This window comes from Nicotiana tabacum, chromosome 8 (assembly GCF_000715075.1).
Source record: "Nicotiana tabacum cultivar K326 chromosome 8, ASM71507v2, whole genome shotgun sequence".
NCBI classification, from domain to species: domain Eukaryota; kingdom Viridiplantae; phylum Streptophyta; class Magnoliopsida; order Solanales; family Solanaceae; genus Nicotiana; species Nicotiana tabacum.
Window position 1 is genome coordinate 34,202,916 of NC_134087.1, and position 15,139 is coordinate 34,218,054.

At 41.7% G+C, this 15,139-nt stretch overlaps 1 long non-coding RNA gene across 1 annotated transcript; it reads left to right on the plus strand.

The window, feature by feature from the left end:
• The first annotated feature begins 506 nt into the window (after positions 1-506).
• LOC107829387 (uncharacterized) lies at positions 507-11,636 on the plus strand. Its single transcript, XR_001657908.2, has 6 exons — positions 507-864; positions 2,317-2,536; positions 2,875-2,941; positions 3,973-4,045; positions 10,278-10,345; positions 11,379-11,636. It is a non-coding gene; the product is annotated as an uncharacterized LOC107829387 (long non-coding RNA).
• Positions 11,637-15,139: the final 3,503 nt, after the last annotated feature.

Below are 15,139 nucleotides of genomic sequence, written 5' to 3' on the forward strand. Positions count from 1 at the left end.
TTTATTAATTGTTTGCATTTTTGTGCACGTCTTTTGTTAAAATCATGAAAAATGCCCCAAAAATGTCAAAATTTTATGCATTGCTTATTAGGTTTTGTGTTCATGTTTTAGGATTAATTGGTTAAGTAATTGCTTTATTAAAATAAACAATCACAACAAAATATTATCCATTTTACATTTTTTGGCTCTTAATATTATATTAGTAATTTTTTCTTCATCAATTTATGATTAATTAATTTTGTAAAAATTATAAATAGATAATTTGTTTGATTTTATAGATTAATCAATTTAGGATTTTAATTAATTTAAAAAAAGGAAAAAAAACAAAGAAAAGGAAAATAGGAAGAATATATTTTGGTCTTGTTTCTTTTAAAATTGGGCCAATTCCTAAAATGGCCAAATTAATTTTTATGACCCAAATCCCTTCAAGCCCAAGACCGTCCAAAGCCCACCTACATAAAACCCTCACTAAATAATCACTTCCCATTTCATTTTTATGGAGAGACATTAGAAAACCTAGGGAACAATAATTAGAAGACCTCACCCTTAGAAAAAGAGCAACGACGCATCTGGGAATTTCAGGGCTTCTCCATTTTCATCACCACCAAGAACAAACCCCCTTTTTCCTAATATAGATACACGCCTCACTCTCCACAAAGAGATCATAAATACACACTCACACAGACAATGCTCATTAATTCTCTCACGGTTCCTCTACTGGATATTTTCTGGAAACTTTGAAGTTTAATTGAGCTGTGAGAGTCTCATTTGCCGGTTGATTTTGCTATTATGTGGGTAGCTGAACCCTAATTTGCTGAATATATTCCTTACTTGGCTATTATAAGTTGCACTACTGCTGTTAAGGTATGTGCTTTTGGTCTCAAATAATGTAATTGCTATTTGGATGCCCCATTGATATGAAATCTCAATTGCTGTTCATTGACATGTGTACTGGGTGCTCTTTCATTTCTGACTGCATGCTTGGGTTTGGTTTTGAAGTGTTCGATGTGATGAATATCTAAAACCATAATGAAAATTTGAGTAATAATAAGAAACAATCATGAAAAGGCAATTCTATGGTTTGAACGAGAAGTACGTATTTGTTAAGGTTTGGATTGTTTGTTAACTTATGATGGATTTCTTATATATATGGAGGTGTTCTAGCAGATCTATGGCTCGGAGGTGAAATACCATCACTGTTGGTATGGAATTTAGGAATTTGTTAGTGCCTAGCTCAATTAAAACTTCATAGGCATTGAAAGTAGTCATTTGTGTACTAATTAATTCAGATTTTAGTTCAGTATTTACTCTAAAACTTGAAGCTCTTTTATTTTTATTTTTACTTTGTATTTTTTTGTTGTTGTAAATTTTGCTAAAATAAGGAACTCTTATAAGAACATAGATAATAAAGTTAGTAGAATGCATCATTCCAAAGTAGAAGTTCATTCTTAACATTTCTTTCTCGTTGTCCATGAAAGTTGTAGTCAGTGATGATAAGTTTGCTTCATCTAATAGAAGCAGATTAAAATCACTTTAGAGCGTAACACATGTACCTTGGCCGAGGAAAAGAGACCAATTTACCTGAGCCTATCAAAACAAAATGCCTTTATCTTGATTGCTTTGGTTTCAGATAATGTAACTGAACATTTTTCTTGCCAATACGTCTCATAACCATAGTGATAGAACTTACGAGAGGCTCAAATCGCCAACTTAGAAGTAGATAATAATAATTATTGTAGCTTTCTTTAGGCACGATTAATTTTAAATCATCGTGGCTATGGGTACGGTTCCCGTGGCATAGTCACGATACGTAAATCCCAATTCGGGTGTGCATTTCATGTGACCCGACCATAACTTCAAACAATAATAAAATAAGCATGTTGTAGATTGTGGGTCCGGTTCCCGTGACACGATTCACAATGTTTACACAAACAAACAAGTGTGCGACAATCGCGCCTTGTTCAACAAATCCCGTAAATAAATAAAAGCGGTTATAAAGTTAAAAAATGTACAATAAGTTTAAAATATGTAATAAATCACATAATTAGGCCAATTAAATAGTTAAGTGACCGTGCTCGAACCACAGAACCCGGGAATACCTAACACCTTCTCCCGGGTTAATAGAATTCCTTACCTAAGATTTTTGGTTTCGCAAACTTTTAAGTAAAGTCAATTTCCTCGATTTGGGATTTAAAATACGCCGGTGACTTGGGACACCCTAAATTATTCCAAGTGGCAATTCTGAAATTAAATAAAATAATCTCATTTCGATTTATGTAATTTTAATTGGAAAAACTCCCTTATATTCTCTTTCAGGTGTAAAAAGGAGGTGTAACAACGTTCGCAAAAGAGGAATAATTGGGCAGTAATTTTTGTTCTTCAGGAACGCGAGGCTTTGACCGCGTTCGCGAAGAAGGAAGTGTCTGGGCAGAATCTTTAAGTTCAAAAAATGAGAGTTGAGTTCATATTTTCAAAAACTCATTAGAGAGCTTGGGAGAAGGTGAATTTAGAGAGGATTTTCAAAGGAGTGATTGGGGTAAATGTTCTTCACTTGTTTTGGGCTAAATTCCATAATTATGTCTTGAATCTTATCATTTAATTTGAGAATTTGGGGTAAAAATTGGGGAAATAACAGAAAAATTGGAGAATGGATTTTTGGGATTTGGATGACCTTTTGACGTCGGATTTTGATGAATTTTATATAGGTACTCGTGAGATAATGGGTTTTTCTGTTTTATGATTTTATTCGATTCCGTGACGTGGGCCCCAGAGTCTAGTTTGGTCAATTTCGGGATTTTTGAGTTAAATTGATAATTTTCGTATAGGTTTCATTCCTTTAGCGTATATTGATGATAATATAATTATTTTGGTTAGATTTGGGGCATTTGGAAGCCGATCGAGAGGCAAGGGCATCGCAGGCTAGAGTTTGGCCTGGCTTGAGGTAAGTAACGCTTCCAAACTTGGTTCTGAGGGTTCGAAACACCGAACTATGTGTTCTATGATTTCTATTGAGGTGATGCGAATGGCAACGATGGGTGTGTGGGCATGCACCATGAGAATTGTGCCCTGGATCATTCCATGGCACTGCTTATTAACTCTTTCTTGTTTATATCCGTATTTCTATCATGTGAATAAGTAAATGTGCTGTGAAAACATGCTAGATATCGTGTTAGGGCTTCATGCCAATACAATTGAGACCCGAGATGTCGTTTCTTGATGTCATATCATTATCTTCATTGATATTCTATACTCAGTCCTGTTTATGCATTATATATCATGCCTCAGTCTTGATTATTGTTATATGGCACATCATATCATTATTCAGGCTAGTATCATTACATTATGAGCCCGTGTGTGCGAGACTGGAGAGTGATGAGTGACTGAGGCCAAGAGCCTGGTTGTGAGTGACTGTATATGGGATCGGGCTACACGCCGGAGCAGTTATGTTGATGATTATGATAGATCTTAGGCTGTAGGAGCACCTCCGGAGTCTGTAACACACCCCTAGTGAGCGCAGTTGATGATATTGAGGGATGGATCTTCCTTGGACATGGATATTGTCCGAAGTATTTATACCTGGAGATGGATCTTCTCCACAGGGATAGAATAGCTTTCCTTGGTACTGGATGACTACGATCAGTGATATATATATTCCGGGATGGATCTTCCCTGGGCCGGATGGCCATATATAGTACCAAGTGGTTAAGCACTTATGAGTGGAGGTACACGAAACATTGATCATGCTATCTACGCATTGGTACATAGAGATTCCTGAGCTTTATACTCCGTATCGTTTATGCTTCATTTATTTATTGTTGAATTTTTACTTGAAGTGCAAGCATGTCTACTTTTCTGTACAATTTAATGATATTATCTGTTGAGGTTTGGTTCGTTATTACCTGTCAGTCCATAGTTTGGAATTGTTACTTACTGAGTTGGTGTACTACGTTACCCTCTGCACCTTGTGTGTAGATCCAGGTATCTCGGGTCACGGTAGCGGTTATTGATCATTTCAGTGGTGGACTTTTTCCTTGGAGATAGCGAGGTAGCTGCCTGGAGATCGTAGTCCCGCCTTCTCCTTCCTTATCTTCCTCTTAGTGTATTTGTTGGCTACTCTCAGACTCTGTAGTCTTGTTTATTTCAAATAGTTATTGTATTTTGCTCATAACTTAGTGACACCCGAGGTCAGACTTGTATTTTACGCTTTGTTTGGTTTTACTTTATATCTTTTATCGGTTTTTTGTCCAAAATATGGTTTTACTTAAGTTTTAAATGAAATCTGGAGTATTTGTAAGTAAGTTGGTTTGCCTAGTTTCACGATAGGCGCCATCACGTCAGGGTCGATTTTTGGGTCATGACAGGTTGGTATTAGAGCCTAGGTTACATAGGTCTCACGAGTCATAAGAAAGTTTAGTAGAGTCTTGCGGATTGGTATGGAGACGTCTGTACTTATCCCCGAGAGGCTGCAGAACCTTTAGGAAAAAAATTTACATTCTTGAATTCTTGTCGTGCAAATCTGTTGATTCTGGTACTAAACTTATGTTATTATATTCTCTCATAGATGGTGAGGACACGTGCTACTGGTCAGGATGGACGACCACCAGTACCACCAATTTGGGCCACTAGAGGCTGAGGATGCGGTCGAGGCCGTGGTAGGGGCAGGGGTGTAGCCTGTTCAACAGCTTGGGCAGCACCTATAGATCCACCCTCCGCCCAAGCTCTTGATTAGGCTCCAACGGGGGATGCTCCAGCAGCACCAGCTCAGGCACCGACTATGTCTATTGTTATTCCAGATCTCCAGGAGACCTTGGCTCAGATTCTAATCGTGTGCACCAGTCTTGCTCAAGCAGTCGTAGTTACTATTACATCAGCTACTTTTAAGGACGGGTCAGGCACTTAGACTCCCGTCTCCCATACACCCAAGCAAGTTGTTCAGGGACTACAAACACCGGAGGCACCACCAGCCCAGCTGGTTACACCTGCTCGGGATTATGTAGTTCTTCTTATTCCTAATGAAGAGAAGCGTCGATTGGAGAGGGCGAGGAAGCCCAGGGTTTCTTGGACAACTGTTAGAGGATGTTATGTACAACGGGTATTCTGGAGACTAGTGGGGTCTCATATACTTCTTTTCAGTTTTCTGGAGCTGCCTTCACTTGGTGGGAGGCTTATGAGAGGCGTAGACCTGTTGGTGTAGTGCCCCTTACCTGGCAACCATTCTCTGCTCTCTTCCTGGAGAAGTATCTGCCGCAGTCCCGTAGAGAGGAGCTGCGTAGGTAGTTCGATCAATTGCGTTAGGATGATATGAATGTGACACAGTATGAGATGAGGTTCTTTGAGTTATTTCGTCATGTTGTTTGGTTGGTTCCTATACATAGGGAGAGGATCAGGAGATTCGTGGATGGCATCTGTTATCAGTTACGAATTCTTATAACCAGAGAGAGGGTGTCTGGTACTTTTCTTGAGGAGGTGGTTGACATTGCTTGAGAGATAGAGTCGGTTCTCTGCCAAGAGCGAGTTGACAGGGAGGCCAAGAGGTCTTGGAGATCTGGCAGTATTGGTCATGTTCCTTCGGGAGGTCAATTTCAACACGGCAGAGGCCGTCCATTCAGACATGCTCAGCCAGCCTGTTCGGTCCATCGTGATGGATCATCTGAACACCGTTTTCACATGTCACATCAGGTTCACTCATCTCTCAGTGCCCTTCTAGCTTAGAGTTTGACTCGAGCACCATCAGTTCAGGGCTCATCTATGCCTGGTTCTTCTAGGGGACATCCAGGTGCGAGAGGCTCCCTTCAGTCCCCACTACCATTTGTCGGGAGAGGTTTCTTCGAGTGTAGAGATTTGGGTCATATCAAGAGGTTTAGTCCCCATCTTACGGGAGGTTCATCTCAGTAGAGGAGTCAGTCTTCGACTTCAGCACCAATTATTTCCCCACCCGCTCAGTCAGCTCGGGGTAGAGATTAGTCAGCTAGGGGTCGCCCTAGAGGGAGAGGTTGATCAGGTGGTGGTCAAGCCTGTTTCTATGCCCTTCCGGCCAGGCCAGATGCTATTGCTTCAGATGTTGTGATTATAGGTATTATCTCAGTCTGCCACAGAGATGCCTCTATATTATTTGATCCTGGTTCCACTTTTTCATATGTGTCATCATATTTTGCTCACTATTTGGATATGCCCGGAGAGTCTCTAGTTTCATCTGTTCTATCTACTCTGGTGGGCGATACTATTATTGTAGATCATGTATATCGGTCATGTATGGTGCCTATTGGGGGTTTGGATACCCGAGCGGATCTCTAGTTGCTTAGTATGGTTGATTTTGATGTGTTATTGGGCATGGATTGGTTATCTCCATGTCATCCTATTTTGGACTGTCATGCTAAGATAGTGACATTGTCTATGACGAGGCTGCCACGGATTGCGTGGTGAGGTTCGACGAATTATGTACCCAGTAGAGTGATTTCATTTTTGAAGGCCCGACGGATGGTTGGGAAGGGCTGTCTTTCTTATCTAGCCTTTGTGAGGGATGTTAGTCCAGAGAATCCTACCATTGATTCAGTTCCGGTAGTGAGGGACTTTCTAGATGTGTTTTCTGCAGACCTGTTGGGTATGTCACTGGACAAGGATATTGATTTTGGTATTGATTTGGTGCTGGGCACTCACCCCATTTCTATTCCATCGTATCGTATGGCACCGACAGAGTTGAAGGAGCAGCTTCAGGAACTCCTTGTTTAAGGGTTTATTCGGCCTAGTGTATCACCATGGGGTGCGCATGTTCTATTTGTGAAGAAGAAAGATGGCACTATGAGGATGTGCATTGATTACAAGCACTTGAACAAGGTCAAAATCAAGAAAAAGTATCCTTTTCCTTGTATTGATGATTTATTTGACCAGCTTCAGGAAGCGAGGGTGTTTTCCAAGATTGATCTCCGTTCAGGGTATCACCAGTTGAAGATCAGGGACTCGGACATTAATAAGACAGCTTTCAGGACTCGATATGGTCATTATGAGTTCCTTGTGATGTTGTTTGGGTTGACCAATGCCCTATCAGTATTCATGCATTTGATGAACAACGTACTTCGGCCTTATCTTGACTCGTTCATTATTGTATTCCTTGATGATATTCTGGTATACTTGCTTTGTTAGGAGGAGTACGCGGAGCATTTGAGAGTTATGTTGTAGAGGTTGAGGGAGGAGAAACTTTATGAAAAATTCTCCAAGTGTGAGTTTTGGCTCAGTTTAGTGGCTTTCTTGGGGCACGTGGTGTCTAGTGAGGGTATTCAAGGTGATCCGAAGAAGATAGAGGCGGTTCAGAGTTTGCCCAGATCGTCTCAACCATAGAGATTCGCAGCTTTCTTGGTTTGGCGGGCTCTTACCATCGGTTCCTTTAAGGATTTTCTTCTATAGCATCACCCTTGACCAAATTGACTCAAAAGCGTGCTCCTTTCATGTGGTCAGATGAGTGTGAGGCGAGCTTTCAGAAGCTCAAGACTGCCTTGACCACAGCTCCAGTGTTAGTTTTGCCATCAACTTCACATTCATATACATTGTATTGTGATGCTTCGAGAGTTTGTATTGGGTATGTGATGATGCATGAGGGTAGAGTGATAGTTTATGCTTCTCGTCAGTTGAAGCCCCATGAGAAGAACTACCCCGTTCATGATCTAGATTTGGCTGTCATTGTTCATACATTGAAGATTTGGAGGCATTATCTATATGGTGTGTCTTGTGAGGTGTTTACTGATTATTGTAGCCTCCAGCACTTGTTCAAGTAGAACGATCTCAATTTGAGGTAGCGGAGATGGTTGGAGCTCCTAAAGGATTATGATATCACTATATTGTACCATCTGGGGAAGGCCAATGTAGTGGCCAATGCCTTTAGTAGGAAGGCGACGAGTATGGGAAGTTTGGAATATATTCCTGTTGGGGAGAGACCTCTCGCAGTTGATGTTCAGGCGTTGGCCAATCGGTTTGTGAGGTTGGATATTTCGGAGCCCAATCGGGTCTTAGCATGTGTGGTTTCTCAGTCTTCCTTGTTTGATCGTATTAGAGAGCGCCAGTATGATGATCCTCATTTCCTTGTCCTTAAGGAGAGAGTTCAGCACGACAATGCCAAAGATGTGACTATTGGTAATGATGGAGTATTGAGGATGCAGGGCCTGATATGTGTACCCAATGAGATGGGCTTTGAGAGTTGATTCTGGAGGAGGCCCATAGCTCGCGGTATTCCATCCGTCCGGGTGCCGCGAAGATGTATCAGGATTTGAGACAACATTATTGGTGGAAAAGAATGAAGATGGATATTTTGGGATTTGTAGCTCGGTGTCTCAATTGTCAGTAGGTGAAATATGAGCATCAGAGACCGGGTGGCTTGCTTCAGCAGATAGATATTCCAGAGTGAAAGTAGGAGCAGAACACTATGGACTTTGTAGTTGGACTCCTACAGATTTTAAAGAAGTTCGATGCTAATTGGGTGATTGTGGATTGGCTGACCAAGTCTGCGCACTTCATTCCTGTGTGTACTACCAATTCTTAAGAGTGATTAGCAGAGATTTATATCCGAGAGATTGTTCACTTGCATGGTGTCCCAGTTTCCATCATTTTAGATAGGGGTACTCAGTTTACTTTGCAGTTTTGGAGGTCCGTGCAGCGAGAGTTGGGTACTCAGGTTGAGTTGAGCATAGCTTTTCACCCTCAGATGGACGGGCAGTCCGAGTGCACTATTCAGCCGGGTATGTTTCTTGACCCGTTCGAGGACAAACATTTGTTTAAGAGGGGGATGATGTAACGACCCGACTGGTTGTTTCATGAGTTATCACTTCATTTCCCCCATTTATTCTTCTTTATGTCTTGTTCAGTTGTATTACATGGTATCGGGTTGGTTGGTTTGGGTTCGGAGTGGTTTTGTAGAAGAATGAGTCACTTAGTCTCTTTTGAGTAAGCTTATGTTGGAAAAGTCAACTGAATGTTGACTTATAGGTAGAAGGCCTCGGATGTGAATTCTGATGGTTCGGATAGCTTCATTAGGTGATTTCGGACTTAGTAGTGTGATCAGAATGTGTTTTGGAGGTCCGTGGAAGATTTAGGCTTGAATTGGCGAAATTGGAAATTTGGCATTTTCCGGTTAGCAGTGGAAATTTTGATATTGAGGCCCGAATGGAATTCTGGAAATTGGATTAGGTCCATTGTGTCATTTGGAACATGTGTGCAAAATTTCAGGTCATTCAGACGAGGTTTGATAGACTATTTGATCGATTGTGGGATTCGGAAGTTTTGGAATCCTTATGCTTGAATCCGAGGGTGATTTGATGTTTTGGCATTGTTTTGAAGATTGGAACAAGTTTTAATCATATTATGGGATGTGTTGGCATGTTTGGTTGAGGTCCCGAGGGCCTCAGGTTATTTTAGGGTGGTTAACGGACCAATTCTTGGTTTTGGAGAGTTGTAGATTTTGCAGTTTTTTGTTACAGAAGAATTTGTTCTTCGCATTCGTAAAGATTGTCCCGCATTCGCGGAGAAGAGCTGGGTCTAAGGGAGAAAATTCTCTTCGCGTTCGTGAGTCAGGGGATGCGTTCGCATAGGTTTGGATTCCACTGAATCGCGAATGCGTGAGAGCAGTAGTGTTCGCGTAGGGTAAATTAGAGCAGCTGGGACCCCAGGAGTTTGTGCATCGCATTCGCGTAGGTAGGGCCGCGTTCGCGAAGGCTTGGGCAGTTGAACCTTCGTGTTCGCGTGAATGATGTCGCATTTGCAAAAGAGGAATAATTGGGCAGTGATTTTTGTGCTTCGCGAACGCGAGACTTTGACTGCGTTCGCGAAGAAGGAAGCGTCTGGGCAGAATCTTTAAGTTCAAAAAAGAGGGTTTAGTTCATATTTTCAAAAACTCATTAGAGAGCTCGGGAGAAGGTGAATTTAGAGAGGAGTTTCAAAGGAGTGATTAAGGTAAGTGTTCTTCACTTGTTTTGGGCTAAATTCCATAATTATGTCTTGAATCTTATCATTTATTTTGAGAATTTGGGGTAAAAATAGGGAAAAATGGAAGAAAAATTAGAGAATGGATTTTTTGGATTTGGATGACCTTTGACGTCAGATTTTGATGAATTTTGATATGGGTAGACTCGTGAGCTAATGAGTTTTCTAGTTTTGTGATTTTTATTCGATTCCAAGACGTGGGCCCGGGTTTGAGTTTGGCCAATTTCGGGATTTTTGAGTTAAATTAATAATTTTCGTATGGGTTTCATTCCTTTAGCATATATTGATAATAATATACTTATTTTGTTTAGATTCGGGGAATTCGGAGGTCGAATCAAGAGGCAAGGGCATCGCCGGCTAGAGTTTGGCCTGGCTTGAGGTAAGTAACACTTCCAAACTTTGTTCTGAGGGTTCAAAACCCCGAACTATGTAATCTATGATTGCTATTGAGGTGACGCAAATGCCGAATGACGGGCGTATAGGCATGCACCATGAGAATTGCAGCCTGGATCATTCCATGGCCCCGCTTAGTAACTCTTTCTTGTCGATATCCGTGTTTTTATCGTGTGACTAAGTAAATGCGCTGTGGAAACATGCTAGATATCCTGTTAGGGCTTCATGCCGATACTGTTGAGAGCCGAGAGGTCATTTATTGTTGTCATGTCATTATCTTCATTGATATTCTGTACTCAGTCTTGTTCATGCATTATATATCATGCCCCAGTCTCGATTAATGTTATTTGGCACATCATATCATTGTTCGGGCTAGTATCATGACATTGTGAGCTCGTATGTGTGAGACTGGAGAGTGATGACTGAGTGAGGCCGAGAGCCTGGTTGTGAGTGACAGTATATGGGATCAGGCTGCATGCTGCAACAGTTATGTTGATGATTATGATAGTGCTTAGGTTGTAAGAGCTCCTCCGGAGTTTGTAACACACCCCCAGTGAGCGCAGTTGATGATATTTAGGGATGGATCTTCCCTGGACATGGATCTTGACGAAGTATTTATACCTAGAGATGGATCTTCTCCACAAGGCTGGAATAGCCTTCCTCGGTACCAGATGACTGTAGTCAGTGATATATATATTCCGGGATGGATTTTTCCTACGCCGGATGGCCATATATAGTACCGAGTGGTTGAGCACTTGTGAGTGGCGGTACACGAAAAATTGATCATGCTATTTGTGCATAGGTACATAGAGATTTCCTGAGCTTTATACTCCGTGCTGCTTAGGCTGCATTTATTTAGTGTTGCGTTTTTACTTGAAGTGCAAGCATGTCTACTTTTCTGTAGAGTTTAATGATATTATTTGTTGAGGTTTGGTTCATCACTACCTGTCAGTGCATAGTTTGGACTTGTTACTTACTGAGTTGGTGTACTCCCATTACCCCCTGCACCTTGTGTGCAGATCCAGGTATCTCGGGTCATGGTAGCGGTTGTTGATCATTTCAGTGGTGGACTTTTTCCTTGGAGATAGCGAGGTAGCTGACTGGCGATCGCAGTCCCACCTTCTCGTTCCTTATCTTCCTCTTAGTGTATTTGTTGGCTATTCACAGACTATGTAGTCTTGTTTATTTCAAACAGTTGTAGTATTTTGCTCATGACTTAGTGACACCCGAGGTCGGGCTTGTATTTCCGCTTTGTTTGATTCTACTTTATATCTTTTATCAGATTTCTGTCAAAAACATGGTTTTACTTAAGTTTTAAATGAAATCTGGAGTATTTGGAAATAAGTTGTCTGGCCTAGTTTCACGATAGGCGCCATCATGACTGGGTCGATTTTTGAGTCGTGACAGGTTGGTATCAGAGCCTAGGTTACATAGGTCTCACAAGTCATGAGTAGGTTTAGTAGATACTCACGAATCGGTATGGAGACGTCTGTAGTTATCCACGGGAGGCTGCAGAACCTTTAGGGAAAATTCACATTCTTGAATTCTTGTCGTGTGAGTCTGTTGATTCTGGTACTAAACTTCTATTATTCTATTATTCTATTCTGTCACAGATAGTGAGGATACATGCTACTGGTAAGGATGTACGACCACCAATACCACTAGTTGGGGCTACTAGAGGCCAAGGACACGGTCGAGACCGTGGTAGGGGCAGGGGTGTAGTCCGTACAGCAGCTAGGGTAGCACCCGCAGATCCACCCGCCACCCAAGCTCATGGTCAGGCTCTAGCGGGGGATGCTCCAGCAGCATCAGCTCAAGCACCGACTGTGCCTATTGTTATTCTGGGTCTCCAAGAGACCTTGGCTCAAATTATGACCGTCTGCACCAGTCTTGCTTAGGCAGTCATAGTTACTTTTACAGCAGCTATTTCTCAGGCCGGGGGAGGCACTCAGACTCTCGCCGCTCGTATACGCGAGCAGGTTGTTCGGGGACTGCAGACACCAGAGGCACCACTAGACCAGCCGGTTGCACCTGCTCAGGATTATGTAGTTCCAGTTATGCCTGAAGACGAACAACGTTGATTGGAGAGGTTTGGTAGACTTCAGCCTCCAACTTTCAGTAGGGCAGACGGTGAGGATGCCTAGGGTTTCTTGGACAAGTGTTAGAGGATGTTACGTACAATAGGTATTCTGGAAACTAGTAGGGTCTCATTTACTACTTTTTAGTTTTCTTGAGCTGCGTTCACTTAGTAGAAGGCTTATGAGAGCCGTAGGCCTATTGGTGCAGCACCGCTTACCTGGCAGTAGTTCTCTGCTCTCTTCCTAGAGAAGTATGTGCCGCAGTTCCGCAGATAGGATCTGCGTAGGCAGTTCGAGCAATTGCGTCAGGATGATATGACTGTGACGCAGTACGAGATGAGGTTCTCTGATTTAGTTCGTCATGCTATTTCGTTGGTTCCTACAGACAGGGAAAGGATTAGGAGATTCGTGGATGACCTCGCTTATCAGTTACAGATTCTTATGACCAGAGAGAGGGTTTCTACTATTATTTTGAGGAGGTGGTTGACATTACTCGAGAGATAGAGTCGGTTCGCCGCCAGGAGCGAGTTGATAGGGAAGCCAAGAGGCCTCGAGGATCTGGTAGTTTTGGTGGTGTTCCTTCGGGAGATTAGTTTCAGCACGGCAGAGGCCGTCCATTCAGACATGCTCAGCCATCCCGTTCGGGCCACCGTGGTGGATTATCTGGCCATAGTTCTCACAGTTCACATAAGGGTTACTCATCTCTCAGTGCCTTTCCAGCTCAGAGTTTGACTCAGGCACCATCAATTCAGGGATCATCTATGCCTGGTTCTTCTAGTGGACATCCTGGTGCGGGGGGATCCCTTCAATCCCCATCGCCATTTGCTAGGAGAGGTTGTTTCGAGTGTGGAGATTTGGGTCATATTAAGACATTTTGTCCCTGTCTTATGGGAGGTTCATCTCAGCAGAGGAGTCATCCTTTGACTTCAACACCAGTTACTTCCCCACCCGCTCAATTAGCTCGAGGTGGAGGTCAGTCAGGTAGGGGTTTCCCTAGAGGGGGAGGTCGATCGGGTGGTGGTCAGGCCCATTTCTATGCCCTCCTAGCCAGACCAGATGTTGTTGCTTTAGATACTGTGATTACAGGTATTGTCTCAGTCTGCCACAGAGATGCCTCTGTATTATTTGATCCTGGTTCCACTTTTTCATATGCGTCATCATATTTTGCTCAATATTTGAATACCCCTCGTGAGTCTCTAGGTTCATCTGTTCATGTACATACTCCGGTGGGCGATAATATTATTGTGGACCGTGTATATCGGTTTTGTGTTGTGTCTATTGGGAGTTTGGATACCCGAGTTGCTTAGTGTCGAGCCCCCTTTTTTCCCCTTTTGACGAGGAAGTCCGAGTTTCGACATTTATGGGGAAATAACTCATTTCCTTTTGGTAATTTGGGTATTTGGAGAGTCGCCACCTAACAAATTATGGTGCATTAGGGCGTCTAGAGCAATTAACTCATGAACTAGTTTGCATTACCAGAGATTAAGGTAAGGGCTCGAAATAACCTTGAAGGAAAGGTATTAGGCATCCCTCACGGTCAACAACGGTGGGTTCCGACCGAACTTAAATTATGTAAATTAGTCATTTTAACAAATAAATAGTTTTAACACATGCTCACAAATAAAGGTATGTCTTGACATTCTAAGTGCATGTATGACTCAAGTAATAAAATTTTCACATATGTAAAGAAAAGTAAATTCATTTAAACAACGGGAGTTGGGAAAGAGGGGTCCTAGGTTGGTTAGCCTACAGGAACCCACACAATGCCCGGTAATCACTCTTTAATGAGGGGCTACACGTGACATTAATGCGTAGTCATTATATCCTTACTACCCAATTCCCTCCCCTTGGTTATAGCCTAAAGCGTTCTAGCATCCTTGAAAGATATCCTATGCGTGCACTATCCGTCCCTTCCTTGTGGCCCTGGAGGTATTTAGGACCTCTAATTTAGGTAGTTCTAGACCATCCTAAGCTACTTAAAGGAGAAAAATCTAAGCGTCAACCAAAATAGTTAGGACTTTATTTAAAGAGATAACAATTAAAGGCTCACATTTTACCTCCACAAACAGAACAAGTAAGTGCACGTCTCAAACAACAGTTTTAGGTATTTAAGAGAAAACCTTAGAACATGTATCTAGGTGAACAGAGAATATGCAGTACTGAATTTGTACCAAAGTATCAAAGACTTATTCAGCATGCCTACTGATTTTAGACTTGTTGAATATGATTTTAATCATCATACAGGCTTGCCTAGGCACATAATAGTGATGTCCTATGAGCATGAATCTATTAGTATTTAGGAATGCAGTAAAACAGTAAACAAATTTTAAACGGACAACTTGGATCCTATAGGCAGGCTTTCTAGTAATATTATTTAACGCAACGTTGAAAACTTATTAAAGAAATGAACAAATTAGTTAATCAAACCGATTTAGAATCCACAAACATGAGTTAAAATTAAACTGATTTTAAGTCTAACTAAACTAGTTTTGGATCTTATAAGGATTATTTTTAATTAGACATAAGATGAAGCGAGAAGAATTTATTTGGCCAAAGTGAAATCCTTATAGGCATGATTTCTATTAAAATTGATTTCAAATCCTATAGGCATGATTTCTACGGATATAAATTTGAATACATGTTGTAATGGAAACTGAACATCAATTATTTTACACCCTATAGGCATGACATCTAATTATATG